This window comes from Dromiciops gliroides, chromosome 4 (genome assembly GCF_019393635.1).
Source record: "Dromiciops gliroides isolate mDroGli1 chromosome 4, mDroGli1.pri, whole genome shotgun sequence".
NCBI classification, from domain to species: domain Eukaryota; kingdom Metazoa; phylum Chordata; class Mammalia; order Microbiotheria; family Microbiotheriidae; genus Dromiciops; species Dromiciops gliroides.
In genome coordinates this window covers 206,309,113-206,330,826 of record NC_057864.1, presented here as the reverse complement: position 1 = coordinate 206,330,826, position 21,714 = coordinate 206,309,113, and the positions used below count along the sequence as shown (strand labels likewise).

At 35.6% G+C, this 21,714-nt stretch overlaps 1 pseudogene; it reads right to left on the bottom strand.

Annotated features, from left to right (window-relative positions):
* Nucleotides 1-2,496: 2,496 nt before the first annotated feature.
* Nucleotides 2,497-2,852, bottom strand: LOC122725642 (annotated as a pseudogene).
* Nucleotides 2,853-21,714: the final 18,862 nt, after the last annotated feature.

Sequence of the window (21,714 nt, the reverse complement as noted above, 5' to 3'; positions counted from 1 at the left end):
AGTCTTTCCATGTTTTTCTGAGAGCATCCTGCTCATCATTTCTTGTAGCACAATAGTGTTCCATCATAATCAAATCCCACAATTTGTTCAACTATCCCCCTGTTGATGGGCATCCCCTTAATTTTGAATCCTTTGTACCAGAAAAGAGCTGCCATAAATATTTTTTGTGCATAAAAGTCCTTTAACTTTTTTTGTTTTTTCTCTCCTTTTTGATACAAACCTCGTAGTAATATTACTAGTTCAGAGTATGCACGGTTTTATAGTCCTTTATCCATAGTTCCAAATTGCTCTATGGAATATTTGAATCAGTTTACAGTTCCACCAACAGTGCAAAAATGTCTCATTTCCTCCATATCTCCTAAAACATTTGTCATTTTCCTCTGCCGTCCTATTATCTAATCTAATAGTAATGAGGTAGTACCTCAAAATTGTTTTGACCTTGCATCTTTCTAATCAATAGTGAGTTAGAGCATTTTTTAAAAATATGGCTAGAGAAAGCTCCAATTATTTCTTCTAAAAACTTCATTCTTTTGATTATTTATGAATTGAGGAATGACTTATTTTAATAAATTTGACTCTGTTCTGAATATATTTGAGAAATGAGGACTTTATCAGATAAACTTGCTTCAAAATTTTTTCACAGTTACTATTTCTAACTGTATTTCTCACCATATTATTACTTCCCCATGACATTTACTCTATTCTTTATCTCCTTTCACCCTGTCCCTCCTTAAAACTGTTTTACTTCTGTCTGCCCCTTCCCCCAATCTGTTCTCATTTCTATCAACTCCCCCACCCCACCCGTTATCCTCTTCCCCTCCTACTTTCATGAATGGTAAGATAGATTACTATATCCAATTGAATGTGTATGTTATACCCTATTTGAGCCAATTCTAATGAGAGTAAAGTTCACTCACTCCCCAGAACCTCCCACATCTTCTCCTCCACTCCATAAACTTTTTCTTGCTTCTTTTATGTGAGACACTTTACCCCATTCCACTTCTCCCTTTCCCTTTCTCCCAGTGCATTCCTCTCTCACCCCTTAATTTTATTTTGTAAATATATCCACCCTTCATATTCAACTCACACCTGTGCTCTCTGTCTAAATATACTCTATCTAGCTGCCCTAATAATGAAAAAGTTCTTATGAATTACAAGTATCATCTTTCCATGTAAGAATGTAAATACTTTAACCTTTTAATATCCCTTATGATTTCTATTTCCTGTTTACCTTTTTATGCTTCTCTTGAGTCTTACCTTTGAAAGTTAAATTTTCTGTTCAGTTCAGGTCTACTCATCATGAATTCTTGAAAGTCCTCTTTTTCAATAAATTCCCATTTCCCTCCTGAAAGATTATAATCAGTTTTTTTCTAGGTTGGTGATTATTGGTTATAATCCCAGTTCCTTTGTGCTCTGGAATATTGTATTACAAGCCCTCCTATCTCTTAATGTAGAAGCTGCTAAATCTTGTTATCCTTCCTATGACTCCACAATACTTGAATTATTTCTTTCTGGCTTCTTGCAATATTTTCTCCTTGACCAAGGAGCTCTGGAATTTGGCTATAATATTCCTCGGGGTTTTCATTTTGGGATCTCTTTCAGGAGGTGATCAGTGAATTCTTTCAATATCTATTTTAACTTCTGGTTCTAGAATATAAGGACAATTTTCCCTGACAATTTCTTAGAAGATGATGTCTAGACTCTGACTCTCTCTCTTTCTCTCTCTCTCTCTCTCTCTCTCTCTCTCTCTCTCTCTCTCTCTCTCTCTCTTGATCATGGCTTTCAGGTAGTCCAATAATTTTAAAATTCTCTCTCCTGAATCTATCTTCCAGGTCAGTTGTTTTTCAAATGAGATATTTCACACTGCCTTTTATTTTCATTCTTTTGGTTTTGTTTTGTTGTTTCTTGATTTCTCATATAGTCATTAACTTCCATTTTCTGAATCCTAATTTTTAGGGAGTTATTTTCTTCAGAGAGCTTTTGTACCTCCTTTTCCATTTGGCCAGTTTGGCTTTTCAAAGCATTCTTTTTCTCATTGGCTTTTTGTACCTCTTTTACCATTTGGCCCAGTCTATTTTTTTTTTTTTAGAAATCAGCATTTATTATACAAGTTAAAGAACATGTGGGGTGGGGGAGTTGGTGGCTGACACATTTGGAACAGTCAAAGACAAGTCCTTTGGGGGACAGGGGTGGGAAGGTAGCGGGGATGGGAAGGAGACAGGAGCCTGGAGCATCTCTCTGCATCTGCTCTAGCCCAGGTTGATCTTGATTTCTGAGCCTTGGTTCAGGGCATGCAAGAAAGCACATGATCAGACATAGGTTGGGGTAGAGTTTTAGGGAAATGTCAGGGGGTGCCAGTCAACTCTGCCAAGCAAAGAGGGACTGGGATCCTCCTGAGATCAGCTACGTAGCTTGCCTTTATAGAATCGGAGCATCCCAGTGTGATACACTTGTCACAATCATTCTTGGAGGAAATTTTTGTGTTAGAGAATCCATTCATTGCCTGTTGAATTTCTTGTACTTTGCTTCTAGTTTGTTTGAATATGCATCCAACTTGTAGGCTGCCTGCTCAAGAGCTGCTACTTGCTCCTCAATTAAAGTGATCTGATCTAGATAAGGCTGAAGTGCTGCATATTTCTGGTTTAAGTCCTTTAGGTTTCTATTTGTGTTTATTGCAATATCTTTTATTTCTAGGTACTTCTAGCTAGTTAGTTTATTTTTTCCAGATGTTTATAGTCTTCACTGGTAGCTGTCAGCTTGCCTGTCAGGTACATGGCCATTTTGGGGAACATATACTGACACAGCCCTGTGATGTCCACCTTGGCTGGCTCTGTGGTCTCCTTGGCCATCTCCACCACTGCATTTTCTAGGCTGGGAAGGGAAAGATGGGAATGGGAAAAGGGTAGGGGAGGAAATAGAAGGGGGAAAGGAGAGGAGAAAAAGGGATTGATGAAGAGTCTGGCCTAACCTATTTTTTAAGGTGTTATGCTCTTCAGTATTTTTTGTGTTTCCTTTATGAAGCTGTTGACTTTTTTTTCATGTTTTTCTTGCATCACTCTCATTTCTCTATCCATTTTTCCTCTACTTCTCTTACTTTATTTTCAAAATCCTTTTTGAGTACTTCTATGACATGAGACCAATTCATATTTTTCCTGGAAGCTTTGAATGTAGGAGTTTGACTTTGTTATTTTCTGATGTATTTTGATATAAGGTGTATTTTGATCTTCCTTGTCACTATAGAAACTTTCTATGGTCAGAATTTTTTTTCTGTTTGTTCATTTCCCCAGCCTATTTCTTGATTTTGTTAAAGTGGTCACTCCTTCCAAGGTGGAGGGCACACTGTCTAAAGCTTCAGGGGACTTACATAGCTGTTTTCAGAGATACTTCTAGGAATTTGCAAGTTGTTAATTTTTCCAAGTTGCTATAATTTAAGGAAATGTATGTTTATTGCTCTCCAGGTGCCTGTGCTCTGGTTGGTAAGCAACCTCAGGCTAGATTTTCTGCCCTACAACTATGAACAGAATTCTGCTCCACTGTGGTGCAAGCTCTTGTCTACTTGTGCTCCTCCCCAGCCTGGGACCACAGCCAAAGTCTGCAAACTGGATTCAAGTATGGACAAAACAAGAGTCCTGACTTGGTACTAGCAAAGGGACTACTGTAATCTTCTTTTGGCCAGCTGTTTGACCCTTTACCCTCTGTGGGATAAGATTTCCAGAAGAAGTCAGTACTTCTACTGATTCAGCGGCTGCCAGGGCCTGCTCCTGGTTTTCTGGGACTGAGATTGTTCTCCTGTAACCTGAGTTGGACTATACTCCACTCTCACCCTAGTACAACAGACATTTCCTGTTGACCTTCTAAGTTGTCTTTGGCTGGAAAATCATTTCACTGTATCCTTTTGTGGACTCTGCTGCTCCAAGAATTACCTTATGGCATTATTTGAAGGTATTTGGAGGGAACTTGGGGAGAGTTCAGGAAAGTCATTGCCTTTCCTCTGCCATCTTGATTATGCGATTTCAAGTCAGTGTATTGGGGTCAGATCCTGTCTATACTACTTTCTAACTCTGTGAACCCAGGCAATAATAGTACTTTCCTTTTATAGTTGTCCTTAGGATGGCATGGGAATATGTGTGTGTGTGTGTGTGTGTGTGTGTGTGTGTGTGTGTGTAAAGCTCCTTGCAAACCTCAATGTGCTATATTAATAATGGTTGTTGGTGTCATGGTGGTGGTAGTGGGGTTTGGTAATGATAATGATGTCACATCTTCTCTGGGCCCCCATTTCTTCATATGTAAATTGTTATTATTGTTTGTACTTCTTTCTTGAAGAGAACAATGACATAAGGGTGATATCATAAATTGTAGTGAATTGGATTTAAGTGAAGGAGAGCTGTGCAAGATCACCAACCTAGCTTTCCCCTCCAGAGCCATGTGAATCCAGTGGCAAGATATAGATAAGGACAACTGGAGATGTCCCCAGATGTTTAAGGCAATTAGAGTTAAGCGATTTGCCCAGGGTCACACAGCTAGTAAATGTCTGAGTTGAGATTTGAATTCAAGTCCTACCAACTTCAGGGCCAGTGCTCTAACCACTCTGCAATCTAGCTGCTCCTTCTATGTAAATAGAGGGGGTTGGGCTAGCTAAACATTTAGATACCTTCTAGCTCAAAGTCCTATACTATTTTCCCTCGCCTACATGGAAGCTAATTGGGGCTAGAAAGGTCCTAAACTTCTGACTTAGAATCTTTGTTGAACTCTCATGCCCTAGTTTGTGTTTTTCTTTAGCTTTTCAAATAATTTCATTGCTCAATGACAAGTATTGGGACTGCTTGTTTCAATCCTTTGCGGCTATATCAAACACCAGGTAGGCAAAGTCTAAAATATCCAATATCTGGAAGTTGGTTCATTCAACAAGCATTTTTGAAGTGCCTGCTATACACAAGTGGAATTCATAAGATCATCAATTTAGAGATAAACATGAGGTTAAAGGTCATCTGGTTCAATCCCTTCATTTTATAGATTAGAAACCCAGCTCAGGAAAGTGAGGGAGCTTTTGTCAAATTCATACAGGTATTAAATGGTAGCTGATTTTGTTTGTTTGTTAATTTTGTTGTTGTTGTTGTTTTTAACCCATATCCTCTGACTCTAAATCAAGCATTCTTAACCTTCCAACAAAATAGAATGAACTATTAGAATTTAAAGGAAGAAGGGACCTTAGAGTTCATCTAATCCAAATGCCTCATGTTGTAATGGACTGATGTCCATAGAGGCTATATCACTTACCTAAGATTGCATATATCACAAAAAACATTTCAGGGTTTCTAATTCAAGTGATTTGACTCTGAATTTCACCCTGTGTTACGGAGTAGTGGATACAGTACTATACTTGGAGTATGGAAGACCTTAGTTTTGGTAGCACTAGCACTGGTCTTGGGTGGCATATTTTGCCTTCCCTAGACCTAAACTACCATACCTGTAGTTAATCCCATAAATAATTCTAATGAAAACTTGCCTTGCCTCAGGCTAGGTTTTCTTTCAGCTCTGAATATTCCTACTTGGAAATTAGCTAGGGCAAGAATCTTGCAAAGAAAAAGATAGCAAGTATTTTCCAGTAATTTGATGAATAGAATAAATCTTCCTAGACCAGTCTCTACTTCAAACCTGTATCTGAGGTTGATTTCTGGTGTGGTCCGTAATTAGTCACTTTATTTCATTGAACCCCAGTTTTCTTATTTATGAAATGGGTGTAATAAGTTATTATTGCAGTTATTGTTGAGAATAAATGAGATAAAATATGCAAAGCACTCTGCCAATCCTGAACTATATTATTTTAGCTATTGTTGTTTTTGCCCTTAAAGAGCTTATAGTGTAGCAGGGGAAAGTTGGATAAATATATAAAAAGATTAAAAAAATTAGAAATGTATAGGAATGGTAGTAGATTGAATTCTATGGGCAGCTGGTGCAATGTGTTTTTATTTGAATATATTCCTTATGTAGAAAAAAAAATGTTTGTAGAGGTTAGCAGCCTCTATGTTTCTGAATATGCCACCTGCTCCCACCATAAAGGATTTATAGTCAATAAAGCCAGAAAATATTCCGCTGTTGAAGCTGACATTTTATATTATACTGCCCTAGAGGGTAATAGTGCTAACCTTTGACCATACATATTTCAGGTGTTCAAAACAAGGTAAATGATTGAGAAGAATACTTGAAAAACAAAATGATTGCTAAGGCTTGCTGCCATCAGGTGTGGAGGGTAGGAAACATCATATCTGCTAAAAAGAATCTACATATAACAGAAAAAAATAATTCAAAAGGGAAGTGTCAGTAGAAATATAAATTGGGGAATTTTAGTGTGCCATACTAAATGTAAGCTAAATATGCTAAAAAAGAAAATTTTAATTCAAAAGAAGTAAAAGCAGAAAGTACCTATTTCTTCTATTATGATACTCTGATGAATATTTTAATAGTGAGGTATAATAATAACTAGTATTTGTATAATACTTTATGGTTTGCAAAGGAATTTATAAATATAGGTGGGTTTTTTTGGGGGGGGTGGTTGGGGGCAATGAGGGTTAAGTGACTTGCCCAGGGTCACACAGCTAGTAAGTGTCAAGTGTCTGAGGCTAGATTTGAACTCAGGTCCTGCTGATTCCAGGGTCAGTGATTCATCCACTGTGCCACCTACCTGCCCCCAAAATATAGTTTTATTTGATCCTTACTACATAACTGGTAAGAAGTTGATATCATGATTCCCATATTACAGATTAGTAAACTGAAGCTAAGAGAAGTTAAATGACTTGTCCTGGGTCACACAGCTAGTAATAAGTATTTGTACCAAATTTGAACTCAGGTTTTTCTATTTCCAAGGCCAGGCTAATATCCTCTGTGCAACTTTGAATGTTTGTCATGATCATAAATTGAAGAGTTGAGGTACTCTCAGTTATAATATCATCTAATGCATATTTAAATGACTAAATTCCAGAAATACCTATCCTGTTCCTTATTGAAGAGTTTGTTTGATCTTTATTAGTACCAACAAACTCCCCACCCTCAACTATGTCCACTTGTAACACATGCATGCATTCAAGAAAAAAAGAGAGTAACACATTGGCCACTTCTGAAACTATCCAATTAATTATGTACCTCTAATGTATTAATTCTCCATTAAAAGGTGGGAAGCATCATTTTTTGGTCTTTGTGATTCAAACAATCTCTGTGTTTAGTGGAGTTCTGTAATGTTTCAAAGTTATTTTCCTTTATGTTAGTGTCTTCAGTGTGTGAATCATTCTGGTTCCATTCATTTCACTCTGTTTCTCCCATGATTGCCCAAATCCTGCATATTCTTCATTTTCTATTACACAATAATATATCAATATGTTGGTATGTCACAATTTATTCAGTCACTCCCCAATTGAAAAAAATCAATAAAAAGTATTGCCATAAATATTTTTATTCATATAGAGCCCTTCCCTTTGTCTTTTATCTTTAGGGGCGATATCTGTAGCAGTAGTAATAAAGCAGGTGGGACAAATGACATGTAAAGTTTAGCAAATTTTGGGGGGGTGTATATGTAATTTGAAATAATTTCCCCCAGAATTATGATATTTCACTTATAGTACAGATAGTACAGATATGTGTGTCTGCCTTCCCACAACAGCTTGAATAATTGTCATTTTATTCTTTTGTAATCTTCACTCATTTTCTAGATGTGAGGTAGAATCTCAGTTGTTTTTATTTGCATTTTAAAAATTATTAGTGATTTGGAACATTCTTGTAAATGGTGATTGATAAAATTGCTTCATTTGATAACTGCTATTAATGTCCTTTAATCATTTATATTCTGGGGAATGGCTCTTGTTTTTATGCATTTAAATCAATTTTCTAAATATAAGCCCTTTATCAGATATATTTTCTGTAGGAATATACCTTCCTCTCTCCTCAGGAAACTGCTTTTCTCTAACTATTCATTTATTTGTATAGACATTTTTTTGTGGATTAAGGGAGGCAATAGACAGAAGCAAAACACATTTTTGAGGATAGACAGGGTAAAAAGAAAAAGACAAGAATAAACAGAAGAAAATGGAATGGAGTGAAATACACAGTTTGTAATCATAACTGAATGTGAAGGGAATGAACTCATACATAAAACAGAAGCAGATAGCAGAATGGATTAGAAAAATGGCACACAGAGTTAAAGTAAGGAGCTGGAGCAGAATCCATTATGTGACAACTGAAGTTAAAACTCAGGAGTAGTAAACATGATCTCAGACAAAGCAAAAGCAAAAAGAGATGTAACAAAAAGAGATAAGCAGAGGAACTACACTTTGCTAAAAGGCATCATAGATAATGTAGTAATATCAATTCTCAAGATATGTACACCAAATGGCATAGCATCTAAATTATTTTAAGGAACATTTAAATTAATTACAGGAAGAAATAGATAGTTAAATTATGCTATTGTAGGACCTCAATTTACCTATCTCAGAAATAGGTAAGTCTAACCACAGATAAAATTAATTATATAAAATTAAAACGTTTTTGCATGAACAAAACCAATGTAGCCAAAATCAGGAGGAAAGCAGGAGACTGGCACAGATTATAATTATACCAACTTTCTTTGATAAAGGACTGATATATCAAAGAATGGAGCCAAATTTTGAAAAACAAGAACCATTCCCCAATTGATGAATGATCAAGCATCTAAACAGTATCCAGAAGAAAATATCAATGCTTTTTAGTAGTCATATAAAATGCTTTAAATCACTATTAATTAAATAAATGAAAATTAAAACAACTCTGAAGTACCACCTCACACCTATCAGATAGACTAAAATGACAGAAATGGAAAATGAGAAATACTGGAGCAGATGTGGAAAAGTAGGTACAATAATGCACAGTTGATGGAGTTGTGAACTGGTCCAACCATTCTCAAGAACAATTTGAAACTATGCCCAAAGATAAATAAAACTGTACTTTTTGACCCAATAATACCACTACTAGGTCTGTATCCCAAAGAGATCAAAAAGAAAGGGAAAGTACCTATACGTACAGCAATATTTATAACTACTCTTTTTGTGGTGGAAATTTAAGGAATTACCATCAATTGCAAAATGCCTAAAGAATTTGTGATGTGCATGATAGAATATTTCTGTGCTATAAGAAATTATGAGGAGGATGGCTTCAGAAATATCTAGAAAGACACATGAACTGGAACACAATGAAGTGAGCAGAACCAGGAGAACATTGAACACAATAACAGCAACAAAGTAACAATAATCAACTGGGGGGAAATACATATATGTATGTGTATATATATATACATATATATATATATACACATATATATGTGTGTGTATATATATATAAATATTTCAGAGTCGATTCAAATATATATGTGTATGTATGTATATATACATGTACACATAGATACATATACATATACATGCATATACACATACATATATACAAATAGTGTAGAATCACAGTCAGGATCACTTAAGATATTGCAGCTTTCACAATAAAGTATTTGGGGGCTTGGATATATCCCAGAAGGAATATAATATCTACAATCTATAATAATATAAGATATATACATATATATGTATAATTTTCTTTATTTTCTTCCCTTTTTCTTGCAACATGGCTAATATAGAAATTTTTTGCAGAACTTCATATGTATAATGAATATCATAGTTTGCCTTCTCAATTTTTATGGGATAGGTTGGTGGAAGAGAGGTAATTTAGAACTTAAAATTATAAAAATAAATTTTAAAAAGGAAAAAAAAATAGTTTCAGATATGCGGGGTATATCATTTGGGGTGCATCTTAAATTTCTTTTTTTCTTTGGAACATTATTTCTCTATCTTCTGTGCTTTAGATTTTCTGTTAAGTGTAAAATAGTCTTGATTTTTTCTAATTTCTATTCCTTCATATTTGATGATTTTTTTCTTGTAGTTGCTTGCAAAATTTGTTGTCCTTGGAATTGTTAAATTTATACACTATGTGCTAAGAAAAAATCAAGACTATTTTTGTATTCTTTCAACCGGCACTTTATTTTCTGTGTTCAAAAGTTCTGGACAGTTTTCTTGTATTATAAGATATGGTTACATTATATAAATCATTATCAAACCATGAATTTTCATCTTGAAAATATTTATAAGAATAATTTATAGTTTATCAAATCTATCCTTGATGAAAATGTGAGAAAGAGTGAGATAAGCTTTTATAAGAAACATAATACAATAGGGTTTACCTTAATAGTCACAGAATTCGTTGAAAAGATATCAAGAATTGAAGATTTTTCATTATAAAAAAGCTTCAGATACAGTAAAATAAAATGTCAACTTAAAGTTTCTCTGAAACATATGTTACAATCATGTAAGATTCTTTGAGTCACAATAGATAGTTTCATCAAAATAGTGATGTTTACATCAATAAAAGTATACTCATCAGAGATTTTTGCTAGTGTCATGAAGGATATCCAGTGCTAAGGCCAAATCAAAGGTAGATTACTATAGATAATGAGATCCTCCAAATTCTTCTGTTTTCATAAGGAATTTTGTTGATTGAAAGATCCTCTAGAATACTCTAATCTCTTAAATGAGATCTAAAGTTATTCCAAAGTATCTGATCTATCTATTCAAATAGGGTAGAAAAGTGACTAAAATATATCATCTGTCCCAGTGGTAGGAAGAAATTGCATGGACAATCTATAGAGATAGCTCCTCCAATAGAGAGGCATTGCAAATGGATAAAATAATGAACCCAGAATTGGATTAAAGGAAGAGAGCAATCTAGGTGGCATTTGGAAAATAGTGAAGAATATTTAATGACTCCAAGCTTCTCCTTGAAGCCAAATCCCAGCCTTTAAATATTTACTTATGACAGCACAATATAGTTGTAAATCATGGAAAACCACATCTAAGAAATCTAAATCACATCACATAAAATGAATATAAAAAGATACAATGGACATGATGACTACAACATATGGATTATATAAATGAAATGATATAAAAGAGCTCAAATAGATGTCTGACTAGAAAAGGATGTAGAAAAAGTATAGGAGTGAAGGATACTCATCACACACCTTGTGTCTAATATTTATATCATACAATGTTAGGAGGTAAAGGGAAAAGCTCCTAGCACATTAGATCAGAGCTTTATTTGATGTGGTTAAAGCAACTTTGGGAGCTGTTGATGGACTTATGTCCAAGAATGATGGATGTGGACACTTGGATGAAATATTTTTATTACAAAGACCCTCAGGTTTAGGTTCCTTGGATTTCTCTGTCAGAGTCTGAGAAGAGATGGTGGTCAAGGTGATGATAATAATTTGAGCTATCTGTTGTGCCATAACTACTAACTGTCCCTTAAGGTGAGTTGCTGTTTCAGTTTGGCTGGTTTACCATTTCTTTAAGTGATAGTTGTTTGGAAGTTATTTGTGATGGTCAGTCTCATTCACAGGAACCACTTCTCCAATCAATAGCTTTGAGTATTACTCTTGAAGCAGGACCTGTCATCTATGGTATGCTGCTACTTCCAGGGCTCTTGTGCCCATTTGCCTGTTGATGCAGGTTTGTCAGCAGTTGTTACTTGTGGGGATGGCCAAAGAAGGTGGGACTCTTCTCTACAATGATTTCTCTCCTCAATTATGTCATTAGGGGCTGAAGTATAAGCAGGTAATTGCCTAGAAAGTGCTGATACTCCCAAAGTTCTTGGGTTCAGGGTCCTGGCTTGACCCAATCAGGATTTTCAGAGAGATGGTAGTCAAAGTACTAGCAGTTTGACCTATCTGGCATATGCTGATTCCTGCCTATCTTTTCAGATTGCCTTTCTGCTTTATCTAGAGCGAGAGAAGTTGAACCCAGTAGTAAAGGGGACAGTAGCAGCACTTAAGAAGGTAAAAGAGCATACTTTTTTTTCTGGGAAGGTGAAGGTTTAGTTCCAGGAAGGTAAAGGTTTAGGTAGAGTACAACCCAAAGCAGAGTTACCATGAAGCTGGGTGTGGAGCACTACCTTTCCATTTCTCCCCTTTTACAGAATGACTTAAAATAGGTTTGGGTATTTGTTCTCTTTCATTTATTGTTTTTTTTTCTCTAAGAACCGCCAGTGGAATCCCCAGACCTGGAACTAAACCTTGGCGACCTAAGAGGTAGGAATCCAAGCCAAACATTGCAGCCAGCCTCAGCAGGGAAGCTCTGAGAAGCCAAGGCTCAAGCTTAAGGGCTCAAGTTTCAGAAGCTGGGACTTGATCAGAATGGGGGGCTTTGGACTTGAAACTTTGTGGGATGTGCTATAGAGGAGTTGAGCTAAACTACGAACTTAATCCCCTTCCCAGAGACTGAGATGGAGGATGGTGCCTAAGGGGGAAATGATGCTTTTCTGGGGGAAGGATGTTTGGATGTTTATTCTTGCTTTGATTAGATGAAGAAAGGCTTATGCTAATTAAAAGAAAACTAAATTGCAAATGGCCCTGTCTATAGCTCTTAGAGGTGCTTTTCCCCACATTTATTTCTATTTCTGATTTGATAAGGAGAAGTAGAAGGGGAAAAGACAGGAATAGTATAAGTTTTGGGGCTACTATCCAACTCCCACTGGCACTGGTGAGTTGGATCCCCAAATTACAATTTCTTTTTTCTTTTTTTCTATTTTCTTTCTTTCTTTCTTTCTTTCTTTCTTTCTTTCTTTCTTTCTTTCTTTCTTTCTTTCTTTCTTTCTTTCTTTCTTTCTTTCTTTCTTTCTTCCTTCCTTCCTTCCTTCCTTCCTTCCTTCCTTCCTTCCTTCCTTCCTTCCTTCCTTTATTTCTTTCTTTTGGGGCAATGAGGGTTAAGTGACTTACCCAGGGTCACACAGCTAGTAAGTGTCAAATGTCTAATGCTGGATTTGAACTCAGGTCCTCCTGAATTCAGGTCTGGTGCTTTATCTACTGTGCCATCTAGCTGCCTGCAGATTATAATTTCTAAAATCCATCATGACTTTAGGATATTTCCAAGAGGTTGGAAGTGTCTTTCTAATGTTACAGCTGAAATTTTCTGCTGGTATGCTTTCCATCAAGATTATCAATTATTAATGTGTCGTCCAGATTTAATTGGCTTTAAGGAAGTGGTATTCACTTGAGTGAGGTAGGTAGATTAGCTGCTATGTCCCCATAGTCTATGTCACATTCTCACATAAGATCATACTAAGTCCAAAGAAAAATGGATTCAAGCTTAGAAAGCATGTGTATTAAAGAGATAAAATAGGTCCTGGAAATCCTTTTACTGGAGTCACCAAGATGTTCCTCCTTATGCATGATGTAATTTTTCTTCTTGGTTCTTTGTTGAGCTTTGTATCTGTATCCAGTAATAGTGATATGATGTTGATGGGATGATGGGAATTCCTTCTTATTTTTTACTGGTGATTGTGAATTGTAAAAACTTTTAACTATTCCACTAATATAAAAGGAAAAGAGCAGAAGGATTTTTCCAGAAGGAAATTGGTAAAAACATTAAAGGGAAGAGTTAGAAGAAAAGTAAGTAGTTTTGTATGGGGTAACTTGTTCATGAAGGAACCAAGGGAATCAAAATCAACCACCCAAAGTTGTGAGGTGCCCCTTGTTCATGGGTTCTTCTAACTTATGTATTTCCCTGCTAGTTCAACATAAGTATGTACTTATTCTTTCCTGTGAATATTATGTATCTTTTTTGAAAAGTAAAAACAAGTCTATGTGTAGACTATTAAATTGATTATTCTTGCTTTGCCTTATATTGAATAATGCTGATTTATTGATTACTAATGACTTCACATTTTGTTGTTATTCAGTTGGTTTCAGTCCCGTCTGATTCTTCATGAGCCCATTTGTGCTTTTCTTGGCAAAAATACTGGAGTTGTTTGCCATTACCTTCTCCAGTTAATTTTACACATGAGGAAACTTAGGCAGACAGGGGTAAGAGAATGTGGGCTGGTCATGTGGACAGATGGAGGACATTTGGACAGTCACAATGCTTCACTTATATTCCTTTGATGTCAGGAGAATATGAGAAAGGCATCTACCATGTTGGTTGGATTCCCTGTTTCTCAAAAGATTGTCGGCATGTATCAGGCTTCATCAATGGGAGTGACTTCTAAATTAAATTGATCAAAGATCTATTTGAATATTTGAGTATGGAGAAGATTCCTATAGTATGAAAAAGGATGAATGGATGTTGAAGCCATGAAAATTTCTATGTATTGAAATATTGCAAGTTATATGAAATGATGTAAAATTAAGAAAGAATAACTAGATTAGTACATAGCTCAAGTATAAATATGAAAATACACACATTAATCTGTGATCTCAATTAAGATATTCTTGCTAATGTGTGGGGTAAGAGGGATGCTGGTTTTATGTAGGCTGGGCTAGTTTATCTTTTTTTTTTTTTTTTTAGTGAGGCAATTGGGGTTAAGTGACTTGCCCATAGTCACACAGCTAGTAAGTGTTAAGTGTTTGAGGCCAGATTTGAACTCAGGTACTCCTGACTCCAGGTCCGGTGCTCTATCCACTGTGCCACCTAGCTGCCCCCGCTAGTTTATCTTTGAAAAGGAGAGGGAGATTGTTTTTAGAGTTTGATTGATCCAGGGTATTAGGGTGAATCATTTATTTGGATTTCTTGCTTCTTGCATCATAAAAGACAAAACTCATAAAGACTTGATGCTTCAAATTTTAGTAGAATTCCTAGTGCTCCAAAAAGATAGTTTTCTGACTTAGTGTTGCTATTGCTTTTGTGAATGCCAATACTAGTGTTTTATCTGAATTAGAAACTAGGATGTCTATTCTTTCTAATTTAATTCTAGGTATAGCTTCTTTATCTTCTTCTTCTTTTTTTTTAACATATTTTAGGACCATTTAGTGTTAAATTGTATTCCAATTTTGAACCTGCATCATTGGACAGGCTCATGTTAAATCTGACCCAGAAAAATACTGTTGTATAACTGTAAGACATGGTAAATAACAGTCTCAAAATAATTGAAAATGAACATCAATTAATGTATGAAGTGTTTATTAAATGCTTTCTATGCATAAAGCATTACACTAAGGGATAGTGATACAGATTTTAAAAATTGGACAGTCCTTGTTCTCTAAGAACTAATTCTAATTGGCGAGATAGCACATATAGAAAGTTTTAGGTACAAGTCAGATGGAAAAATCCCAAGGTTCTTAGGGTACAGCAGCAAATCAGAAGGTAATGCTTCTTCTTTAAGGTGTTTGAATATTACATAGAGTGCTGTAGAGAGTTTATAGGGAGTATGAATAGGCTGCATAACATATTCAAGAGAAACTTTGAATAAAACAATTATATTTATATACAATTAAAATGTATGTGCAAATATAAGTAGGCTTGATATAGGGATTAGAGTAAATCAAAAAGATGAAAGGTTTCTATCTTCCAGTATGTTCATGTTAAATATTTGCTGTGTGACCATGGGCAAGTCATTTAACCATTTGGCGTTATTCTCTAAGTCCATGTATTACAAAGTCTTAACCACATTAAAACAATTCAAGAATCCCTTGGAAGTTATAAGGCTAGAAATAACCGTATTTTGCTTGCTGATGATAATATCTAGCTAACTAGCTAGTTAGCTGGTGGAAAGAATCTCTCTCTCTATCTAGATATAGATATAGATAGATGTGTATATGTGTGCATGTACATGTATATGTACATGTATATGTATGTGTGTGGATAAAGATAGTGATAAAGAGATATAGCATTCTAGTTCCTATAAAAGTCCTTAGATAGATAGATAGATAGATAGATAGATAGATAGATAGATAGATAGATCAATACATACATACATACACATACCCTTTACACCAGCTATTTCTTCTAAATTTGACTTTGCTTTGACCTACAATCAATCACTCAATCCTTTTTTCCTCCAGACAGGTCATTATGCTATTCAGTCTTCATTCTTCTTTCTTCACAATCTTTAGTGTAACTGTAGTCAGCTATGTCAACAATACATTTTCCTCCACTGTTGAACCCATTGCCCCCTTGTCCTTCCTTTGTTTCCACTCTGATAATCTGGCTTTGTAATACTAATGGTTATAAAATGCTTTCCAACTCAAGTGATTGTTTCTATGAGACTATTGCCTGTCTGATGGGAGTTTGGCTTAGAAACTGCTATTCCACATTGCCATTCAAACCACTATCAGGTGTTAATGACTACTAAATCAGACTGAGTACAAACCAGAGACAGGAAGACAGTTCTATATCCTGTCAATTCCCTCACAAAAGTCTCATAATAATGGGAGGGGAGGAGGGGGACTATCTGTCTGTCTAGAAGGGTGGAACAACTAAAGGAAAACCCTCTCTTGTCTTCTTTCCATTTTCTTAAGATTGCAAAAACAGACCCAGCAGCAAGTCAACATGCGTGGGCAGGGGTTACCCAGCCAGGCAGACTTTATAATTTAGATATTGATGCTTTCTGAAAGACTCAGATCCGGTTATTGGGTCAGGAGGACAGCCAGAGTAAGACAGCTCTTCATTTCAAGTAAAATTGATGACATTTATATTGGCAGTACCCTTTAAGAGTGGAAGGATTACAGACTCAGAAAAGAAAACATGTGTATAGAACTGTCTGGACAGATGTAAAAAAGATGACTAGCATGGGGAAAAATGATTTCAACTGGGGCTGAATAAGGTAAAACCCTAAAATACCAATGATATTTTAATTGGATTAGAGGAAATCCTTAATGTTCAATTTTTTGTAGAATTAGACAATTGTTACTATTATGTGAAAATAACAAGAATAAAATGAAATGAAAATCAGAGCTTCAAATAACAATGTAATATAACATAATGAATGAAATCATCAATGTGGGTATTCCCTCCAGGAATATAGATCTAAAGTCATAAATGCCTTCCTGTCTATGTTCTTCTACAAATTTGCCAGCAAATGTGTTTGGGTGTCTTTCTTGCATTCTCTAGACATTACATGGATGCCAGTGAAGCACTCAAATTGTCAATCTGTTTTCCCTAAATTTCGGTACATGACTGGCCCATAGTTTTTTCTGTTGATATATTTCTCTAATGACGTTCTCTACACCACTCCTTTTGTTTACCTTTTTCTTCATAATGCACTGCAGCCTGGCTAGACCTTCAAACATAACCAAAAAATGGTTTTTATCTGAAATTAATTAAATTCTTTTACTTCTTTTTTTTTTTTTTTTTGGCGGGGCAATGAGGGTTAAGTGACTTGCCCAGGGTCACATAGTTAGTGTCAAGTATCTGAGGCTGGATTTGAATTCAGGTCTTCCTAAATCCAAGGCCAGTGCTTTATCCACTGTGCTACCTAGCTGCCCCCCTTTAGTTATTTTTTAAACAAACAAGTATTTTGCTGCAAATCTGACCTGTAACCCAAAGGGAACTCTAGCTCCTATAAGAGCCCCTATTTCTTGACTCCCATGATTCTGGCTTTATTCAAGCTTTTGTCACTGGTATGTTATTCCATACCCTGAAGTTGAAAACAAACAAGAAACACCTAAGTTAAAGCTTATGTGTTACTTATGTCTGGTGTATTTCCTTAAAAGGGATTAAAATGGATCCTTCAGGAAAGGTACCTTAATGTTCCAAGCAGATACTAGGCATAGGGAAGATATTTATATTTTCTACCACAAAAGAAATGCCTGGAACAATAAAAACTCAAGCATCCTTAACTAAACTTAAAATATAAAACAATAATATATTATTTTTTAAATTGATGTCAAAATTTGTTTTTTTTAATGTATGAGGTATTTTATTTTTTCCATTACATGTAAAGATAGTTCTCAACTTTTGTTTATACATGCTTTACAATTTCAGATTTTTCTCCCTCCCACCCCTCCCTCCCCTCTCCCCTAGACAGCAGGTAATCTGATATAGGTTATATCTATATATCTCTATACATATACATATAGATATATATATATACACACACACATATATATACACATAATAACATTAATCCTATTTCTGCATTAATCCTGTTACAAGAGAAAGAATCAGAGCAGTGATGCAAAACCTCAAAATAGAAAGAAAAAAAAAACCAACAGCACCCAAAACAAAAGAAATAATATGGTTCAATCAGCATCTATACTCCACAGTTCTTTCTTTCTTTCTTTTTTTTTCTTGGATTTGGAGATCCTCTTCTATCATGAGTTCCCTGGAATTCTTCTGTACCATTGCAATAATATATTATTAATATTATGAATCAAAAAGTAAATGTTCTATGTCCAACTGCTGAACAGAAAATCCATTTTCAGCTCTGATCTGTGCTGTCCTTCCCACTCATAAGTCCACATCTCCTGGCCAGCCAGGACATAGCTGTGATCTTCTTAGTCTTCTTAACTGTTCCATCTTCTGGGTGGTTTCATCTGGTGGTAGTGTACCTTCTCCTTCAAGATGCACTATAGCTACAGATAGCACCTTATGCTAGATAACAAACCTTAACTTAGGAATCAAGGAAGCTTTAGACTCTGGAGGAAGTCACTAAAGCTAGAAATGTTGCTTCTTTAGTTGAAGTTCAATATCATGATCATCAAAGAAAGCACTTGTTCTAGCTTTCCTGGGCCCATAAATAGCAAGGTCTCTTGTGGGGCAGGAGGGAATAGAAACTCTGCACCCCCTAAGGGAGAGCTTGCAGAATCCCAAGTGGCAAATGAAAGGGGAAGTGACAGGTAGCACTTTTCTTCACAGTTTGTCTCAAATCCTAGAAAATGGGAGGCTCCTTTTAGCCTAGTTGCTAAGACTGTTTGATGAACTCTAGTCATGAAAATGAAAGGACCAATCAGAGCTACAATGTATGGCTGCTTCAGGAAGCAGCCAAAGAACCCAACTTATCTCCCAAAGGGCCATAGCGTATTCAAGCTCACAACTATTTCTTGGCTCAACCCTGATACGAAAAGAATTATGAGTACTATTCTGGTATGGTGATCTGCAGTAAATTGTGGATAAAACCATAGTATTTTACGGTGTAACTCTATGTAAATAGCTCCTATTAAAAGAGAAAGCATAATCACTTCTTAAGCTATAATTAATTTAAACATAGAGAACTGAAGTTGGTTTTTAAGATATTTTCCAATTCTTACATTGCATAATTCTATGAATATAATAGCTCATTTAATTTTTTAAGAGAGGAAAATTTCTCCTACTAGCTGAGGGAAAAATCACACATTAGAAAATAGCTCATTTTTGTTAAATCAACATATTCTAATAAAACATTAAATTAATTTAAAATGTCCAGAGATATTAAATATAGCACTATTCTCTGGGGGCTGGGGGTTTCAGGAGTATAGAGAGGGGATGGGAGTAGAAAAAAAGGAGAACCTCAAGATATCTCTAAATATTTAAAATGGATGGGGAAGATAACTATGATATGATTCATCCAGTGTATGGTCTAAGAAGAAAGCAGGTGGAATGGGCACAAGGTTGTTCATCATGTTCCCTTTTAATATCATCCCTTAAATAGCTGTCCTTTCAAAAGAACCAGCTCATAATTGTTGGAAAAGGGAGAACACTTTACCCTCTCTTAGTAGCATGTGTTTAGAAAGTACCAGCTGCCCTGCAGCTGCCCCAATAGTCTATCTTTTTCCAGGACAGGAGGGTTACAGACCAACAAGTGTTTTTGCTAACTTTGTAAATATTTAACTACATCTGTTTTAGTAGATTTAACTAAACAAACAGTAGCTTAGTGTATATGATGGGTATTATATTATCTGTCCTGCCTCTGTTGGGGTGGAGAAGGGAGGAGTTGTAGTACAGTCCCTATAAAAAAGGAAAGGTAATTATTTCTTATTGCTTGAGGGACAGAACAATCCACTAAAATTATTTACAACTGTGACATCACTGAGTAGAATCTAACAATACTAGGGATTTTTTTAGAGTCTTCCAGTAAGTCTACCTTTGACAGATTCATTATGATTAAAATCAGAGGAAGAAATTCCTGCTTTTGTCCCTTGATATTTGAACTCTGAAGCACAAGATGACCTAAAAATTCAAATAAAACCAAAACACCTCTGCCTCTCTAAAATTTCACAGTAATATATGAGCAATATTGATGGTGCTGTCTTTCTAATTGACATGGCCATCCCTCCTTCAGTTAGAAACTCCATCAACAGGGTCATAAGACTATAGGAATAGGCTAGTAGATTTAGAGCTAGAAGGGTCTCCAAAGGCCTTGTAGTTCATCACTATTATTTTAGAGATGAGGAAGCTGAAGACTGGTGAATAATATCATATGCATGTAGCTAAAGTACATTTAATGTCCCTTATATATAGAACACCAACATACAACTTCCACTGCATGTGCATGCTTGTGTGTGTGTGTGTGTGCATGTGTGTGTCTGTGTGTGGTGATGCGGGGAGGGAAGGTTAGAAGAAAGGAAGCATATTTTTATTTTCTACCTCATTGAGATTTCGGAGTGGGGGGAAAAAAAAAGCTGTTCTCTACTTCTCTTTTGTTTGTAGGTATATTCAAGAAAGATAACCAGATGACCATTAGCATATTGTTCATTATTAACCAAAGACCCTCAAATTCTCTAGAGTCAGTATCAACATGTCACCAGCTCAAATGAGTAGGTCATATATTAAAGAAAGTAAACCTATCTCCAAGTAATGTTAACGAGGTTATCAACAGACAGGGTGGGCAAAGAGGTGATGTTATTTGTAGAGTGAGCCAGTGATCAAAGGTTCAGTCCAGTTTGAGTAGATTATCAAATATTTGAATATGCATCGGTGTAGCTTAAAGGAAACAAGATTGTTGAGCATTGTGTCAACAAAATCTTGGTCTCAGAACTTCCTGGGAATCTTGGCTCCCAGAATCTGAAGGGATAGAATTGGACTTTAGACCAATGTTCTGCTAAACAATGTAGGAGATAAAGGATTTAGTTTGAAGTAAGTAAAGTGCCTTAAGCTGAATGATTCAGTAGAAGCAATATACACTAGCCAAGGACGCTAAAGTAAGAAATTTTAAGGCTGCAAACCGATAAGGTAAGGTTTCAAATTTATAATTAGTGAAATGTCTAGTTTTTAATCCCTTTTAATAGGCTAACATTACGGATGAGTCTTGTTCTCTATCCCTTCCTTACTAGATCATTGACAGTTTCATATTTAGCATATTGAGTGAATATGTAGTTATTCTATATTACTGTGTTCTATATTGTTTATTCAAGACCATATGCATGGACTTAGTACTAAAAGGCCCCAGAAAGAGACAAGGGACCCTTGAAATATAAATAATGACAGGTAAGTGTCCAGTTGAGCAACAGACATTTCCAAGTGGGGCCATACCCTCAAATGACTCAAGACTTGGTGGCTTGGGTCTGAATCTAGGCTTTAAAATTTTGTATTTGTGATTCCTGGTATAGCATTTTATGTCTTTGAGCCTCAGTTTCCACCTCTACAAATGGATTACTACTTTCCTCATAGGATAGTTATAAGAAATATTATGAATCTGAAATTGTTATATAAATGTGAACTATTATTTCTGAACAAAATTTGCCTTTCCCATGAATAGTACTGATAATTTGCTTAAATCCCAGTTTCACATTGTGGAAAGAAATCATTTCAAAGATTCATTTGCCAAAGATGTGAGATTGCATTTGGCCTAGATACCCTTTTCTACATGAAATATTGTTAAGATTTTCAATTGCTTTCCCTACAATAGGATTAGGTATTCTGATATTCAAGTCACTTGGATAGTCAAAAAATACAAAGTCCC